The following is a 19,030-nucleotide window of genomic DNA, read 5'->3' on the forward strand; positions in this document are numbered from 1 at the left end:
GCATGAAGAATCGATTAAATATACGGCGTTCGTTACTCCTGATGGGCAGTACGAATATACTCGCATGCCATTCGGATTGATAAATGCTCCGGCTGAGTTCCAACGCTTTATTAATTCGATACTTAGAGAATTTATAGATCGAGGGGAATTGGTAGTGTATATAGACGACATTTTGATTGCTTCAAAAGATTTCGACCAACATCTCGAACTGATCGGACAAGTGTTAAGCGCGATACGCAAGAATGGTCTGGAATTACGACTCGACAAATGCAAAATTGCCCAAAGGGAACTAGAATACCTTGGTTATACTGCAAACTGTTTAGGAATACGTCCGAGTGAACATCATATAAAATCAATTAAAAACTACTTTCCTTTCCTCATAACAAGAAACAAGTTCAACAGTGCTTAGGCTTATTTTCATTTTTTCGACGGTTCGTTCCATCTTTTTCAAGTATTGCAAAACCGCTAACAAACCTATTAAAAGAAAAAGTATCATTTGAGTTTACTAATGAATGCATTCAATCATTCGAGACTTTACGAAATAAACTTATTCAATCACCTGTGCTGTCAATTTACGACCCTAGTAGAGAAACGGAACTACATTGCGATGCAAGTTCTACTGGTTTTGGATCGGTTTTACTACAAAAACAAGACGATGATAAGTTTCACCCAATTGCTTACTTTTCTAAAACAACATCAGACGATGAAGCCAAATTACATAGTTATGAGCTAGAGACACTTTCAGTAATTTATGCACTCAAAAGATTTCACACTTACGTCCATGGCATTCCCATAAAAATAGTGACAGATTGTAACTCACTGGTCCAAACACTGCAGAACCGCAATTTATCAGCAAAAATTGCTCGTTGGTCATTATTCCTAGAAAATTATGACTATTCAATGCAACATAGGCCGGGATCATCTATGCCTCATGTAGATGCGTTAAGTCGAATAGAACACGTAGCAGTGATAGATGATCTTGATATAGATTTCCAATTACGGATTGCACAAGCTCGTGATGTAAATATTCAAAAATTAAAAACTGAACTACAATTAAGGTCAGTAAGTGATTTCACTCTTCGTGATGGAGTAGTATACAAAGAGTCTTCACCAGGTCGATTTAAATTCTATGTTCCATCATAAATGATTAACAATGTAATTCGCTATATTCATGAAAAAATAGGACATCTGGCAGTCGATAAATGCTATTTGCAAATGAATAAGAATTATTATTTTCCACAAATGAAATTAATTATATTAAATTAATTAAATTCAACAAATTAATTAACACAATCACATTAAAAACTGTATGTGTAATATATTCTGCCCCCGTGAAAACTAATCATAAAAACTTATACACTATACCTAAAATTGCCAATCCCTTTGATACATTACATATCGATTTCATAGGTCCTCTTCCTTCAATAGATTCAAAGAAGAAACATTTGCTAGTAGTTATAGATAGTTTCACAAAGTTTACAAAGTTTTACTTAAATAAGCGAATATTTAGAGATAGAGCTTCATGTTTTACGTCCGACGATTTTTCAAATTTTGTATCATCACGAGGAATTACACATATACTTAACGCAACAGGATCACCTCAGGCAAATGGGCAAGTAGAACGGGTCAACCGCGTCCTACGACCTATTTTAAGCAAACATACGAATCCGACTAATCATGCTGATTGGACAGTTCAAATTCCATCGGTCGAATATGCGCTCAATAATACAATTCACGCATCTACTCACTTCTCTCCATCCGTACTTTTATTTGGAACAGAACAACGAGGACCGATTCTAGATGAACTGACAGAATACCTAAATGATCAAAATCAAGCTTCACTTAGGGATTTCAATACAATACGAACCATAGCATCGAATAATATTACCAAGCATCAGGGGATTAATGAACGACAACATGCAATCAAATCTACACCAGCACCTGTGTTTAGTGAAGGGGAATTTGTGGTCATACGCAATATAGATAACACCGTTAATTCAAACAAAAAATTTATTGCTCGATACAAGGGCCCCTATGTCATACACAAAAGACTTCCAAACGACCGGTACGTCGTCCGTGACATTGATGGGTGTCAAATGACTCAAATAGCTTATGACGGAATCTTGGAAGCTGATAAAATAAGACGATGGATAGTCCCTCTCCCTGGTAGCAATTGACTCTTTACAAACAATCTTGGGCAACACTAATAGCATAGGAATTGAGGGTAATTAATGAAGTCAGGAAAGGCCGAGCTGTAGACGTATCATAAATATTAACCTTGGTCAACCTCACCTCAAAATGTACACCTTATCGTTAGCTGTCAAAAGGACATGACAACGGCTGTCATTCGAAAACGGGCACAGAATAAAACAAGTTGGAAGAACCTTAGTTTACATCTCAGTAGTGGGATTAATCTACAAGTATGCCTACAACAGAAGAAATAAAATGGCCATTAGACGCAGCTGGTATTGAATACCCAGAGACGGCAAAGGCGACGCAGCTACGACAATTGTTTGCAGACAACGTGAAGAAGACACCAAGTCAGGAAATGGCGGCTGATAAAACACGCGGAGATGGTGATGACATAACCACAAATGATGAAGCCGCTGCTATAGCCTCACTCGAAATGAAAGTAAAACGCCTGGAGCTAGAAAAAAAAACTTTTATCTTTGGAAGAAGAAATAGCTGAGCTTCAACCAACTCACCTTAAACCGATATCAATGAATACTATTCAATATATAGAAACAAATGTGCCAAAATTCACTGGGGAAGGCGGTGAAGATGTGTGAGCTTGGATAAGTTCCCTTGAGGACATTTTCGTCATGACAAACGTCCCAGAGCCTCAAAAACTGCCGCTTTTGCGTCGATCGTTAACGAGCACAGCTGTTTTATTGGCACAAACTACTAACCCAAAAAATTACGAAGAGTTGAAGGGCGAATTGCTAAATGAATTTAACAACAAGCCTTCTAAAGAAGTCATCTATAAAAATCTTAGAGCACGCCATCTGAACGCTAACGAAACAACACTAAGATATTTGTTAGACATGCAACATCATGTTAGACATGCAGTTTCAATTCCGGAAACTGAACTGGTGCATATCATCATTGACGGTCTCGGTGACCCCATACATACTGAATCCATGCGATTCATGGCAAAATCGATCGAGACGCTGAAACCTTTATTGAAAGAGTATGAATATATACGAACGCGTGTACAGACAACGGTCCAGAAATCGTCTGTTCAACAACCACGAGTCCATGTTGCGCGAGCTGAACCAAACCAGTCGACTCCCAGATGCCTTAATTGCCGGAAATATGGACATTCGGAAAACTTCTGCCGCATGCCGATTCGACTTCCGGGGTCCTGTTTCAAGTGCGGTCAGACTGATCATGTCTATCGAAATTGTCCTCAACGGGTTCTACAAATGGTCCTAAACATCTAGAAACAACGCCTGTGACGGAACCAGTTTTTACTCTTAACGCCAACCAAGAGGTAAGTGTTGCCTATAAGAGTCAAGATGTATGGAGCAAATCACTAAAATTAGTTTAGTTAAGAACACATGCGTTCGAATTGTAATAAAAACATTTTTTTTCAATTTGTTGCGCACATATTCTGAGTTCAAGATGTTGATTAGAACTGCCTAACCTTTCCTGATTTTATGTGATATATGTTCGGTTCCCTACTTTACATTGTTTATGCTATGGTTATTATGTTTATGCTACGGTTATTGATTTATGTTAGATTTGGCCAGATGTTGGTGCGTGGTGCTGGTTCTGATGATTACTTTGTTGATCATAGCATATTATGTACCATTGTTTCGGTGCTGGTGTTTTGCTTTCGGTGCTGTGATTTCGTCCTCTTAAATGACTTTGTCCTCGAAGTTTCCAGATGCTCTCGTTGACTTTATGTTGTTTCCCTTGATGCAGATGGTAATATAAACCAAATGCTTAGATATCTGTAAATATTTATCAATACGGCTATTACGATAAACACAATGAATACAATTGAACCACTTATTGATCCAAAAAAATAACTTTCCATGACAAAGATTTGTTCTCGAGTTTGTTTTTTTTCAATATTTCTCTATGCGCAATGGTTAGATTGTTTAGATATTTTGATGGTGGTATGTCGATGACGTCGGTTTCGGTTGCTATTAACCCCAGTGTTGGTTGAAATGCTTTGTTTGGTATTGTTACTTCCAGATTTGGAAATTCTTCTCCGTTGATTTAGATGTTGCATTTTTCAAAATGTATTATATATGAGCCTGTGAGAAATTATGTGTCATTGTTGCAACTCGATGAAATTCTGACTGTGGCATTGTTAATGAGTATAACGGCATCATGAATAGGTTTAATTATTCCATCGGAATATACTTTTTCAAAAGTACAATCGGAATGATATCCATGTACTAGTTTTTGAATACACTTACTTGATGGTTCTAGGTGTATGCTGTCACAAAGATAATTACCATTATCTATTTGTTCGCAGAGCTGTGATGATTCAAATACTTGAGTGTTGTTCTTCAGTATATAGTTGTGATGCAAGAGAATTCTTTTGTCATTCTTTATAATTGAATCAATATAATTGTATTCAAAAGTATCTTTGGATTCAAATGGGTATTTCAACATATATATGATATGTGTTTTGTTCATTCTTACCTGGGCTGTGGATCTTATCAACATTTCTTCGGTTGATGATACATGTATGTTGTGCTCAGCTAAAAACTTAACCATTTGGTTCAGGTCGTCAAGAGATAATAGGTTGCTGCTGGGTATTCCATGTTTTGCTAGTAAAATAGCATCTTCCAGTGTTTCTAAATAGTTTTGCAGAGTATTTCGAGATTTGCGATGGTAATTAGTTGGAGGATTTCATTCGATCTTTGATGAAATCTTTCTTCTTCCAGTTGGAGTACGCTGTTTGCAATTCAGGTTATATCATACAAGCGTTTATCAATTTCTTCGTTAATCAGTACTTGTTGATTATTTTGCTCAATCAAAGAGTTAATAGTGGAGTTTATAACACGTAAATCTTCAGCATCAGGTGTTCCTGCGATTCACTTCCATATGGTGCCAATAGTATCCCATCGTCGTTCTCTGTTCGTGTTTGGCCTAATCTTGTTAAATATTTCATGCAATTTATTAACCTTTAATTTTATAATATTGTAAAGAGGATTATCGTTCACATGGTGTTTTAATTCTGCATCATTGTTTATGAGAACTTGTTCTAAATGATCAATCTTGATGGGGTGTATGATTCTTATGTTTCCTGTCTTGACTCGTGCTTGACCTAATGGAATTACTGCTAAAGGGTTGTTGGTTATATCATGTATTCCTATGTTAGCATAAACAATTGTAAATGACACGCAAATGGCGAGTATAAGTTTCATTTTAGGGGATACCTCCAAATGATTATGAAAATTCCGCCTCGTGCCTCTTACGGTGATGGTCTGGAATTCTCTGCGAAGAAAATCAGTATCTATCCTCTTACGACGATGTTTCTGAAATTCTTATGACGACTGCTGCTCCTGTCCTCTTACGGTGAAAGTCATTCAGTCGTGGCGTTGACCGGATAATGTTGCGGTACTTCTCGATTCGTAGATAATGGCTCCTTTTTTCAACAAGATGAGCTTTTAACCACTTGTTGATGTAGAATCCACTGTTTATTCTGTCGCTTATCCAACACTTGTATAATTCACCGCTGAAGCACACACGTCCGTTGCGCTCGATCGCTCACGCTTGTCTGCCCCGTTTGCTCTGTCTCCGAACTATCTCCTGTCAAGTACGTCTCGATCTCCCTCTCTCTATATCCTCTCTCTCTATTCATATTCCTACATCCCTTCCCTGTCCGCAAATGTGAAATGAAAATCATGTGAAAAAAAATCTATTCTATGATGTTTTGCGTAAAGTCCACTATGCATCGCTTTCACTTAATTTGAGTGCAACTTATTACTACTAGTTCCAGTCCGGGCCGTCCTTCATCTATACCGCCGTTATTTGATTTAGTTTTTCTCTCTCTTTCCTTGTGGGTCAAATCTAGAACGAGAAAAAAAAGGATTTATTGGTATCTGGATGGTAGTTTAGTCGTTCTTTTTGGGCGTGAATGTTCGCCCAAATTGTTATCCTGATTTTGTCTGCTCTGAGTAGGAGTACTGCTTGTGGGAGTTTCTCCTAGCATCGATGTTCCACTATGTTGATATTTATTATCCGCGTAATCCGTTTTTGGATGTATCTTCTTTAAATGGGACACTGGTCTTCGGAATTTGATGCCCTGTTCGTTGACTATTATTGTGTCATTCCCCGAGTGCTTTAGGACAATGTATTCATCATTGCGGAACTTGGGTGCACATTTGTCAGGTTCGTAGTTCTTTATGAGAACTTTGTCACCAATGACGATGTTGGAAGGTCTTGCATGCCTTCGATTTTCTGCATAGATTTTCCCTTTTTGTTTCTTAATAGCGTCTTCGTCTTTTGTTGCCTCGTCCCGATTCCAGAAGGGTTCAGTTCTGAGCGATGGTAGCAAGTCTTTCACGGGTCTATTTGTTAATAGTTCTAGTGGGGCTTTACCTGTTATGGTATGCGGTGTTGTATTATACGAGTAAACATATTGTTTAATGTCCTCTCTCCAGTCGGTTTTCTGTGATTTGGCTATACGTAGGGATCTTAAGATGCCGCGGTTCGCTCTTTCAACAAGGCCATTCATTTGAGGCCAGTACGGAATTGTGTGTACGAGGCGAATATTCTTTTTTGTACAGTATTTTTTAAATTCTTCACTAGCGAATGGAGGGCCATTATCACAACGGATTGTCTCTGGGTATGTGTGTTCCGAAAATACTGATTCTAGCGCTTCTATAGTTTTTGCTGCATTTGTTAGCTTCATCTCGATTACTTTTGTAAAGCGGCTATAGTAGTCAATGACTACAAGAAATGTAGCAAACTCTTTCGCGGAGAAAAAATCGATGGCGAGGTCTTGCCACGCTCGGTCAGGCATTTCTTTCCTTAGCATAGGTTCGGCTGGAGTTTGGGAACTAACGGCAGTGCAACCCGCGCATTCTTGTATTCGTTCGGTGACATCACGGTCCATGTAAGGCCACCAAACATTTTCCCTAAGGTATCGACGCATACTCACGACTCCAGGATGTCCTCTATGTGCTATGTCCAGGGCCTTTTTACGCAGGATGGCAGGAAGAACTATCCTGTCGTTTCTAACTACGATGCCATTGATCACACCTAACTCTTTAGAGAATGCTTGGTATCTAACAAGCGTTGGAGGCCAGTTATTGTTCTCTATAGCTTGCATAACATCTTTCAATGTATCATCGCAGAGTGTTGCTTCTCGGATTTCTTTTAAGGTAATTGCTGACGCCCCTTCACTAATATTGCAAAGGTAGTGTTCTGAATCCTCGTCAAACGGTTTTTCTGTGTCTGGAGATTGGAAGCATAAACGGGATAAACTATCAGCTATATTAATTTTGCCGGGAATGTATTTCACATGAAATTTGTAAGCGAAGTGCCCACCCTTCAGCTCTCGAGCACGCTCTTTTCCCATCTTGATATTTCCCTTCGAATATGTACTCAAGGCTTTTATGGTCTGAAAATATTGTGAATTCTGTGCCAAATAGGTATAGATAAAATCTTTCTACGGCCCACACTACTGCTAAGGCTTCTCGCTGAGTTTGGGGGTAAACTCTTTCAATTTTTGTAAGTACTTTGGACGCGATGCTTATTATTCGGGGTATATTCGAAGGGTTTCTTTGGCATAGTACTGCTCCAAGTCCCACAGGTGAAGCATCAACGTAAAGTTCTATCGAGTCCTTTGGGTCGAAGAAGCCTAACCGATGGACGTTTTCCGAAAGTTCATTTTGAAGGCTAATGAATGCCTCTTTTTGTTCTTTACCGAATATTTCAACGTCTCCTCTTATAAACTCGCGCAAAGGTTCTGAACGAGTGGATAAATCGGGAATAAATTGCCCCACGAAATTTATCAAACCCAAGAAGCTACGAACCTCTTCCTTAGTTGCCGGAGTTCTAAAATTATTTATCGCTTCTATTTTCGAGTTTGAGGGGCTAATACCATCAGCACTTACATTGTATCCCAGAATATTGAGGTAATTAGTTTACTCTTCGGTCATGTTCTTCTTCGGTTTCACCTGCGATTATTATGTCGTCAATGTATATGATAACTCCGCTTATGCCCTCCAACATTCTCAAGAACTCTGGAATATTTTGGGTGCGCAGTTAATGCCAAATATGAGCCTAGTAAACCTCATGAGCCCTCTACTTGTCATGAATGTAGTTATGCTGCGAGATTTGGGGTGTAACTCTATATGATAGAATGCTGATGTAATGTCCAATTTTGAGAAGAACTTTGACCCTTTTAGTTTGTTCAGAAGCGTGTCGATCATGGGTAACGGGTGGTGTTCCCTTTGTATGGCCTGATTCGGGTATTTCATGTTTATGCAAAGTCTGATGTTGTCCTTCCCTTTTGGGACCACCACCATGGGCGAAATCCATTCTGGTGGTCCTGTAACGGGTTCTATAATTTCTTGTTCCAACATTTCTTGAATTTTTGCATCTACTTTCTCTTCCATAGCCGCTGGGATTCGGAGATAAGCAATTTTTTTTGGAGTAATAGATGTATCAATGCAAAGTTTTACTTGTATGCCTGGAAATTTGGGGAAAGGGTTACACTTGCTGTGTAAGCTGTTGACGTTTAGACCGACTTTAAGAATTTTTAGTTCTTCCGCTGTTCGTTTACTTAACAGAGACTTGTGCGCCCCTTTTACTACAAAAAACTCTGCATAAGCTGTAGGTTTTGCTTCATTAACAGAAATGACTGCTTCGAAGACGAGAATGACCTCCAAGGGTTTATGACTGGCGTAAGCAGTTATTTGGCGATCGCAGCCATATTTCTTTTTGTAAATTGTGATGCCAGCAGTAAGAAGGGATTTCCATACGATTTCCGTAACCGTATTGATTGCTGCTCCAGAGTCAATAAGGAATTCTACTGGGTAAGTATCAATTTTTTCAAGTTATTATACAGCTGTCACTGCGATTAGCCTGTGGTGGGGTATAAGTCATTTCCATATAATTAGTGAATTCATCAAGCTCAGTCGTGCCGAAACTCAGGTTAACATATTAATATGATTCTACTAGCCCTCGTATGATCATTTCTACTTATCCAATTATCTTATCAGATATTCCCCCTCCATCAAGTACTTACGTTATCATGTTGTGCGTTTACCTCTCTTGTAGGACGCGTCTCTCGTGCAGTAGAACGATCCATCTCTCGTATGTTGTTTGTTGATCTTGGTTGCTTCCAAACATAGGGAGAATAAGGCTGTCGTCGTTTGTTGCTGCATTTCCGGGCAAAATGTCCTATCTTTCCACATTCGTTACATTGGGCTTTCCGGGCAAAACAACCGGTGGGTTCTCTTGTGTGCTCACAAGATCCGCACCGATCACATTCCGGTGACATTGCGGACGGCCTTTTGTTTCCTGTGCGATCGTGTCTAATGTGTGACACAGACGCTGCTTCGTGCTCATTATTAGAAATTGCTTTCTGCTTTGCAAGGATTTCCCTGTTGAGAGCGAAATTGGCTAATTCGTCCAACTTCATGACATTTTCAAGCCCTTTATCTCGGACTTTAATGTCTCTAGCACCTGCCGTAATTTGATGAAGGATTTCTTTCTCTTCGCGCATTCCGAAATCGCATTTCTTCGCCTGAGTGCGTAGTTTCAGCATGAACCGATTGAAGGGCTCATCTGCCTGCTTAATATTTCTAAACATCTCCAACTCTTTGCGTTCGTTTCGTTTTCCTACGAAGAATTTGTTTAGGCGTTTGATGGCGTTGTCAAATTCAGGTGTTTCTTGAGCCGCAAATGGCACCTGCGTCTGTGATGGGATGATCTCGTCCTCAGCTTGGCCTAGGTTGAAATATATGCGTTGAAGATCTCTTCCTCCTCGGGCCAGCATATACACAAATTTCTCATGCTGTGAAAGTGGCCCTTTTAGCTCCAATATTAGGAGAAGAGCTCGCAACCACTCTTCCCATTCCGTACGTAAATCAGAACAGTTTACGTCGGAATTGAAGGGTTCTAGCGGAAATTTTTCAGGATCCATCTGGAAAAGCATTATTAAATATATGTACTGTTGAAACCTTTGGTACGATCGACGTACGATTGTGTTAGGCCATTTATTTGATTATCAAAATTTTAACTAGTTTCATCTCAACAACATTATAGGGGTTAATTGATTACATGGGCTTGTTTCTTAAGCTGAGGTTAAGCCGGTCTCACTATTTCTGTGTTACTTCCATCTCACTTCGACGCTGCGGGTACATCCGGACTCCTCTTGTGCATTTCAATCATGCCGTTCTCACTCGTGAATACTCGTTCTCACTTCTAAATAATCCTTCTCACTTCTACGCTGCGGCTATCGCCGGGCTCGTCTGTTTTACTTTGATAGTATCGGGCTCACTTGTGAGTGAGCTTTCTCACGTCGACGCTACGGCTACCACCGGGCCCATCCTTTGTGCTTCGGTTGACCCGGACTCACTTCTCGAGAATCGTTTTTTCTGACACTACGGGTACGTTCCACCGGTCTTGTCTTTTGTAGTATTAGTATGATTGTTCTTTTTTTCCCCTTGCACGCTACGGGTACCACCGGGCTCGTCTCTTGGTGGGTTGGTTTTATCTGCTTCTTATTTACCTTCTTCTTTTCCTCGTTTGCTTCGACGCTACGGTTACCACCAGGCTCGTCCTTTGTGCTTCGGTTGAACCGGACTCATTTCTCGAGAAACGTTTTTTTTTCTCTAACACTACGGGTACGTACCACCGGTCTTGTCTTTTGGAGTATTAGTATCATTGTTTTTTTTTTCCACTTGCACGCTACGGGTACCACCGGGCTCGTCTTTTGTGCTTCTGTCATACCGGGCTCACTTCTCGAAATTCGTTACCTTTTTTCCCCGACGCTACGGCTATCACCGGGCTCGTCTTTTGTGCGCGCTCACATTCACCTATACAAAGCTCACTCAGAGCATTTATTTTTTTTGCTGCGAGTAATACCGGACTAATCGCATGTGCTACGGCCAAGCCGGTCTCACTATTACGATGTTACTGCTTTCCAAAGCCTTAACTTACCCGTTTGAACAATTTACGAATGCAAAGCAAACTTTCCTAATTTCCGTTTTCCTAGCAACCATTGTCACTTTGTACATGTATACTCTATTTCTAGCTATTTCACCGGTGATTAGGATGATTACGATCATGCGTTACTTACTTTCATACCTCGCCGGGGTTCTATGTATGTGTATATAAAAAAGGAATACCGGCTGCGCCAATTGTAGAATCCACTGTTTATTCTGTCGCTTATCCAACACTTGTATAATTCACCGCTGAAGCACACACGTCCGTTGCGCTCGATCGCTCACGCTTGTCTGCCACGTTTGGTCTGTCTCCGAACTATCTCCTGTCAAGTACGTCTCGATCTCCCTCTCTCTATATCCTCTCTCTCTATTCATATTCCTACATCCCTTCCTTGTCCGCAAATGTGAAATGAAAATCATGTGAAAAAAATCTATTCTATGATGTTTTGCGTAAAGTCCACTATGCATCGCTTTCACTTAATTTGAGTGCAACTTATTACTACTAGTTCCATTCCGGGCCGTCCTTCATCTATACCGCCGTTATTTGATTTAGTTTTTCTCTCTCTTTCCTTGTGGGTCAAATCTAGAACGAGAAAAAAAGGATTTATTGGTATCTGGATGGTAGTTTAGTCGTTCTTTTTGGGCGTGAATGTTCGCCCAAATTGTTATCCTGATTTTGTCTGCTCTGAGTAGGAGTACTGCTTGTGGGAGTTTCTCCTAGCATCGATGTTCCACTATGTTGATGTTAAATGGGACACTGGTCTTCGGAATTTGATGCCCTGTTCGTTGACTATTATTGTGTCATTCCCCGAGTGCTTTAGGACAATGTATTCATCATTGCGGAACTTGGGTGCACATTTGTCAGGTTCGTAGTTCTTTATGAGAACTTTGTCACCAATAACGATGATGGAAGGTCTTGCATGCCTTCGATTTTCTGCATAGATTTTCCCTTTTTGTTTCTTAATAGCGTCTTCGTCTTTTGTTGCCTCGTCCCGATTCCAGAAGGGTTCAGTTCTGAGCGATGGTAGCAAGTCTTTCACGGGTCTATTTGTTAATAGTTCTAGTGGGGCTTTACCTGTTATGGTATGCGGTGTTGTATTATACGAGTAAACATATTGTTTAATGTCCTCTCTCCAGTCGGTTTTCTGTGATTTGGCTATACGTAGGGATCTTAAGATGCCGCGGTTCGCTCTTTCAACGAGGCCATTCATTTGAGGCCAGTGCGGAATTGTGTGTACGAGGCGAATATTCTTTTTTGTACAGTATTTTTTAAATTCTTCACTAGCGAATGGAGGGCCATTATCACAACGGATTGTCTCTGGGTATGTGTGTTCCGAAAATACTGATTCTAGCGCTTCTATAGTTTTTGCTGCATTTGTTAGCTTCATCTCGATTACTTTTGTAAAGCGGCTATAGTAGTCAATGACTACAAGAAATGTAGCTAACTCTTTCGCGGAGAAAAAATCGATGGTGAGGTCTTGCCACGCTCGGTCAGGCATTTCTTTCCTTAGCATAGGTTCGGCTGGAGTTTGGGAACTAACGGCAGTGCAACCCGCGCATTCTTGTATTCGTTCGGTGACATCACGGTCCATGTAAGGCCACCAAACATTTTCCCTAAGGTATCGACGCATACTCACGACTCCAGGATGTCCTCTATGTGCTATGTCCAGGGCCTTTTTACGCAGGATGACAGGAAGAACTATCCTGTCGTTTCTAACTACGATGCCATTGATCACACCTAACTCTTTAGAGAATGCTTGGTATCTAACAAGCGTTGGAGGCCAGTTATTGTTCTCTATAGCTTGCATAACATCTTTCAATGTATCATCGCAGAGTGTTGCTTCTCGGATTTCTTTTAAGGTAATTGCTGACGCCCCTTCACTAATATTGCAAAGGTAGTGTTCTGAATCCTCGTCAAACGGTGTTTCTGTGTCTGGAGATTGGAAGCATAAACGGGATAAACTATCAGCTATATTAATTTTGCCGGGAATGTATTTCACATGAAATTTGTAAGCGAAGTGCCCACCCTTCAGCTCTCGAGCACGCTCTTTTCCCATCTTGATATTTCCCTTCGAATATGTACTCAAGGCTTTTATGGTCTGAAAATATTGTGAATTATGTGCCAAATAGGTATAGATAAAATCTTTCTACGGCCCACACTACTGCTAAGGCTTCTCGCTGAGTTTGGGGGTAAACTCTTTCAATTTTTGTAAGTACTTTGGACGCGATGCTTATTATTCGGGGTATATTCGAAGGGTTTCTTTGACATAGTACTGCTCCAAGTCCCACAGGTGAAGCATCAACGTAAAGTTCTATCGAGTCCTTTGGGTCGAAGAAGCCTAACCGATGGACGTTTTCCGAAAGTTCATTTTGAAGGCTAATGAATGCCTCTTTTTGTTCTTTACCGAATATTTCAACGTCTCCTCTTATAAACTCGCGCAAAGGTTCTGAACGAGTGGATAAATCGGGAATAAATTGCCCCACGAAATTTATCAAACCCAAGAAGCTACGAACCTCTTCCTTGGTTGCCGGAGTTCTAAAATTATTTATCGCTTCTATTTTCGAGTTTGAGGGGCTAATACCATCAGCACTTACATTGTATCCCAGAATATCGAGGTAATTAGTTTTGAAAACGCATTTCTCTTTGTTGAGGGTCGCGTTGTTTTCCTTTAATATCGACAACACTTCCGATACTCTTCGGTCATGTTCTTCTTCGGATTCACCTGCGATTATTATGTCGTCAATGTATATGATAACTCCGCTTATGCCCTCCAACATTTGGCACATCACTCTCTGGAATATTTCGGGTGCGCAGTTAATGCCAAATATGAGCCTAGTAAACCTCATGAGCCCTCTACTTGTCATGAATGTAGTTATGCTGCGAGATTTGGGGTGTAACTCTATATGATAGAATGCTGATGTAATGTCCAATTTTGAGAAGAACTTTGACCCTTTTAGTTTGTTCAGAAGCGTGTCGATCATGGGTAACGGGTGGTGTTCCCTTTGTATGGCCTGATTCGGGTATTTCATGTTTATGCAAAGTCTGATGTTGTCCTTCCCTTTTGGGACCACCACCATGGGCGAAATCCATTCTGGTGGTCCTGTAACGGGTTCTATAATTTCTTGTTCCAACATTTCTTGAATTTTTGCATCTACTTTCTCTTCCATAGCCGCTGGGATTCGGAGATAAGCAATTTTTTTTGGAGTAATAGATGTATCAATGCAAAGTTTTACTTGTATGCCTGGAAATTTGGGGAAAGGGTTACACTTGCTGTGTAAGCTGTTGACGTTTAGACCGACTTTAAGAATTTTTAGTTCTTCCGCTGTTCGTTTACTTAACAGAGACTTGTGCGCCCCTTTTACTACAAAAAACTCTGCATAAGCTGTAGGTTTTGCTTCATTAACAGAAATGACTGCTTCGAAGACGAGAATGACCTCCAAGGGTTTATGACTGGCGTAAGCAGTTATTTGGCGATCGCAGCCATATTTCTTTTTGTAAATTGTGATGCCAGCAGTAAGAAGGGATTTCCATACGATTTCCGTAACCGTATTGATTGCTGCTCCAGAGTCAATAAGGAATTCTACTGGGTAAGTATCAATTTTTCAAGTTATTATACAGCTGTCACTGCGATTAGCCTGTGGTGGGGTATAAGTCATTTCCATATAATTAGTGAATTCATCAAGCTCAGTCGTGCCGAAACTCAGGTTAACATATTAATATGATTCTACTAGCCCTCGTATGATCATTTCTACTTATCCAATTATCTTATCAGATATTCCCCCTCCATCAAGTACTTACGTTATCATGTTGTGCGTTTACCTCTCTTGTAGGACGCGTCTCTCGTGCAGTAGAACGATCCATCTCTCGTATGTTGTTTGTTGATCTTGGTTGCTTCCAAACATAGGGAGAATAAGGCTGTCGTCGTTTGTTGCTGCATTTCCGGGCAAAATGTCCTATCTTTCCACATTCGTTACATTGGGCTTTCCGGGCAAAACAACCGATGGGTTCTCTTGTGTGCTCACAAGATCCGCACCGATCACATTCCGGTGACATTGCGGACGGCCTTTTGTTTCCTGTGCGATCGTGTCTAATGTGTGACACAGACGCTGCTTCGTGCTCATTATTAGAAATTGCTTTCTGCTTTGCAAGGATTTCCCTGTTGAGAGCGAAATTGGCTAATTCGTCCAACTTCATGACATTTTCAAGCCCTTTATCTCGGACTTTAATGTCTCTAGCACCTGCCGTAATTTGATGAAGGATTTCTTTCTCTTCGCGCATTCCGAAATCGCATTTCTTCGCCTGAGTGCGTAGTTTCAGCATGAACCGATTGAAGGGCTCATCTGCCTGCTTAATATTTCTAAACATCTCCAACTCTTTGCGTTCGTTTCGTTTTCCTACGAAGAATTTGTTTAGGCGTTTGATGGCGTTGTCAAATTCAGGTGTTTCTTGAGCCGCAAATGGCACCTGCGTCTGTGATGGGATGATCTCGTCCTCAGCTTGGCCTAGGTTGAAATATATGCGTTGAAGATCTCTTCCTCCTCGGGCCAGCATATACACAAATTTCTCATGCTGTGAAAGTGGCCCTTTTAGCTCCAATATTAGGAGAAGAGCTCGCAACCACTCTTCCCATTCCGTACGTAAATCAGAACAGTTTACGTCGGAATTGAAGGGTTCTAGCGGAAATTTTTCAGGATCCATCTGGAAAAGCATTATTAAATATATGTACTGTTGAAACCTTTGGTACGATCGACGTACGATTGTGTTAGGCCATTTATTTGATTATCAAAATTTTAACTAGTTTCATCTCAACAACATTATAGGGGTTAATTGATTACATGGGCTTGTTTCTTAAGCTGAGGTTAAGCCGGTCTCACTATTTCTGTGTTACTTCCATCTCACTTCGACGCTGCGGGTACATCCGGACTCCTCTTGTGCATTTTAATCATGCCGTTCTCACTCGTGAATACTCGTTCTCACTTCTAAATAATCCTTCTCACTTCTACGCTGCGGCTATCGCCGGGCTCGTCTGTTTTACTTTGATAGTATCGGGCTCACTTGTGAGTGAGCTTTCTCACGTCGACGCTACGGCTACCACCGGGCCCATCCTTTGTGCTTCGGTTGACCCGGACTCACTTCTCGAGAATCGTTTTTTCTGACACTACGGGTACGTTCCACCGGTCTTGTCTTTTGTAGTATTAGTATGATTGTTCTTTTTTTCCCCTTGCACGCTACGGGTACCACCGGGCTCGTCTCTTGGTGGGTTGGTTTTATCTGCTTCTTATTTACCTTCTTCTTTTCCTCGTTTGCTTCGACGCTACGGTTACCACCAGGCTTTTTTTTTTTCTAACACTACGGGTACGTACCACCGGTCTTGTCTTTTGGAGTATTAGTATCATTGTTTTTTTTTCCACTTGCACGCTACGGGTACCACCGGGCTCGTCTTTTGTGCTTCTGTCATACCGGGCTCACTTCTCGAAATTCGTTACCTTTTTTCCCCGACGATTTCCCCCGATAGCCGTAGTATCACCGGGCTCGTCTTTTGTGCGCGCTCACATTCACCTATACAAAGCTCACTCAGAGCATTTATTTTTTTTGCTGCGAGTAATACCGGACTAATCGCATGTGCTACGGCCAAGCCGGTCTCACTATTACGATGTTACTGCTTTCCAAAGCCTTAACTTACCCGTTTGAACAATTTACGAATGCAAAGCAAACTTTCCTAATTTCCGTTTTCCTAGCAACCATTGTCACTTTGTACATGTATACTCTATTTCTAGCTATTTCACCGGTGATTAGGATGATTACGATCATGCGTTACTTACTTTCATACCTCGCCGGGGTTCTATGTATGTGTATATAAAAAAGGAATACCGGCTGCGCCAATTGTAGAATCCACTGTTTATTCTGTCGCTTATCCAACACTTGTATAATTCACCGCTGAAGCACACACGTCCGTTGCGCTCGATCGCTCACGCTTGTCTGCCACGTTTGGTCTGTCTCCGAACTATCTCCTGTCAAGTACGTCTCGATCTCCCTCTCTCTATATCCTCTCTCTCTATTCATATTCCTACATCCCTTCCTTGTCCGCAAATGTGAAATGAAAATCATGTGAAAAAAATCTATTCTATGATGTTTTGCGTAAAGTCCACTATGCATCGCTTTCACTTAATTTGAGTGCAACTTATTACTACTAGTTCCATTCCGGGCCGTCCTTCATCTATACCGCCGTTATTTGATTTAGTTTTTCTCTCTCTTTCCTTGTGGGTCAAATCTAGAACGAGAAAAAAAGGATTTATTGGTATCTGGATGGTAGTTTAGTCGTTCTTTTTGGGCGTGAATGTTCGCCCAAATTGTTATCCTGATTTTGTCTGCTCTGAGTAGGAGTACTGCTTGTGGGAGTTTCTCCTAGCATCGATGTTCCACTATGTTGATGTTAAATGGGACACTGGTCTTCGGAATTTGATGCCCTGTTCGTTGACTATTATTGTGTCATTCCCCGAGTGCTTTAGGACAATGTATTCATCATTGCGGAACTTGGGTGCACATTTGTCAGGTTCGTAGTTCTTTATGAGAACTTTGTCACCAATAACGATGATGGAAGGTCTTGCATGCCTTCGATTTTCTGCATAGATTTTCCCTTTTTGTTTCTTAATAGCGTCTTCGTCTTTTGTTGCCTCGTCCCGATTCCAGAAGGGTTCAGTTCTGAGCGATGGTAGCAAGTCTTTCACGGGTCTATTTGTTAATAGTTCTAGTGGGGCTTTACCTGTTATGGTATGCGGTGTTGTATTATACGAGTAAACATATTGTTTAATGTCCTCTCTCCAGTCGGTTTTCTGTGATTTGGCTATACGTAGGGATCTTAAGATGCCGCGGTTCGCTCTTTCAACGAGGCCATTCATTTGAGGCCAGTGCGGAATTGTGTGTACGAGGCGAATATTCTTTTTTGTACAGTATTTTTTAAATTCTTCACTAGCGAATGGAGGGCCATTATCACAACGGATTGTCTCTGGGTATGTGTGTTCCGAAAATACTGATTCTAGCGCTTCTATAGTTTTTGCTGCATTTGTTAGCTTCATCTCGATTACTTTTGTAAAGCGGCTATAGTAGTCAATGACTACAAGAAATGTAGCTAACTCTTTCGCGGAGAAAAAATCGATGGTGAGGTCTTGCCACGCTCGGTCAGGCATTTCTTTCCTTAGCATAGGTTCGGCTGGAGTTTGGGAACTAACGGCAGTGCAACCCGCGCATTCTTGTATTCGTTCGGTGACATCACGGTCCATGTAAGGCCACCAAACATTTTCCCTAAGGTATCGACGCATACTCACGACTCCAGGATGTCCTCTATGTGCTATGTCCAGGGCCTTTTTACGCAGGATGACAGGAAGAACTATCCTGTCGTTTCTAACTACGATGCCATTGATCACACCTAACTCTTTAGAGAATGCTTGGTATCTAACAAGCGTTGGAGGCCAGTTATTGTTCTCTATAGCTTGCATAACATCTTTCAATGTATCATCGCAGAGTGTTGCTTCTCGGATTTCTTTTAAGGTAATTGCTGACGCCCCTTCACTAATATTGCAAAGGTAGTGTTCTGAATCCTCGTCAAACGGTGTTTCTGTGTCTGGAGATTGGAAGCATAAACGGGATAAACTATCAGCTATATTAATTTTGCCGGGAATGTATTTCACATGAAATTTGTAAGCGAAGTGCCCACCCTTCAGCTCTCGAGCACGCTCTTTTCCCATCTTGATATTTCCCTTCGAATATGTACTCAAGGCTTTTATGGTCTGAAAATATTGTGAATTATGTGCCAAATAGGTATAGATAAAATCTTTCTACGGCCCACACTACTGCTAAGGCTTCTCGCTGAGTTTGGGGGTAAACT

The 19,030-nt window shown here is 40.9% G+C and overlaps 1 pseudogene; it reads right to left on the minus strand.

Moving 5' to 3' along the window:
• Nucleotides 1–1,929: 1,929 nt before the first annotated feature.
• Nucleotides 1,930–16,990, minus strand: LOC121601088 (annotated as a pseudogene).
• Between the last annotated feature and the right edge of the window lie 2,040 nt (nucleotides 16,991–19,030).

Source organism: Anopheles merus, unplaced genomic scaffold (assembly GCF_017562075.2).
Source record: "Anopheles merus strain MAF unplaced genomic scaffold, AmerM5.1 LNR4000023, whole genome shotgun sequence".
Classification (NCBI taxonomy): Eukaryota; Metazoa; Arthropoda; class Insecta; order Diptera; family Culicidae; genus Anopheles; species Anopheles merus.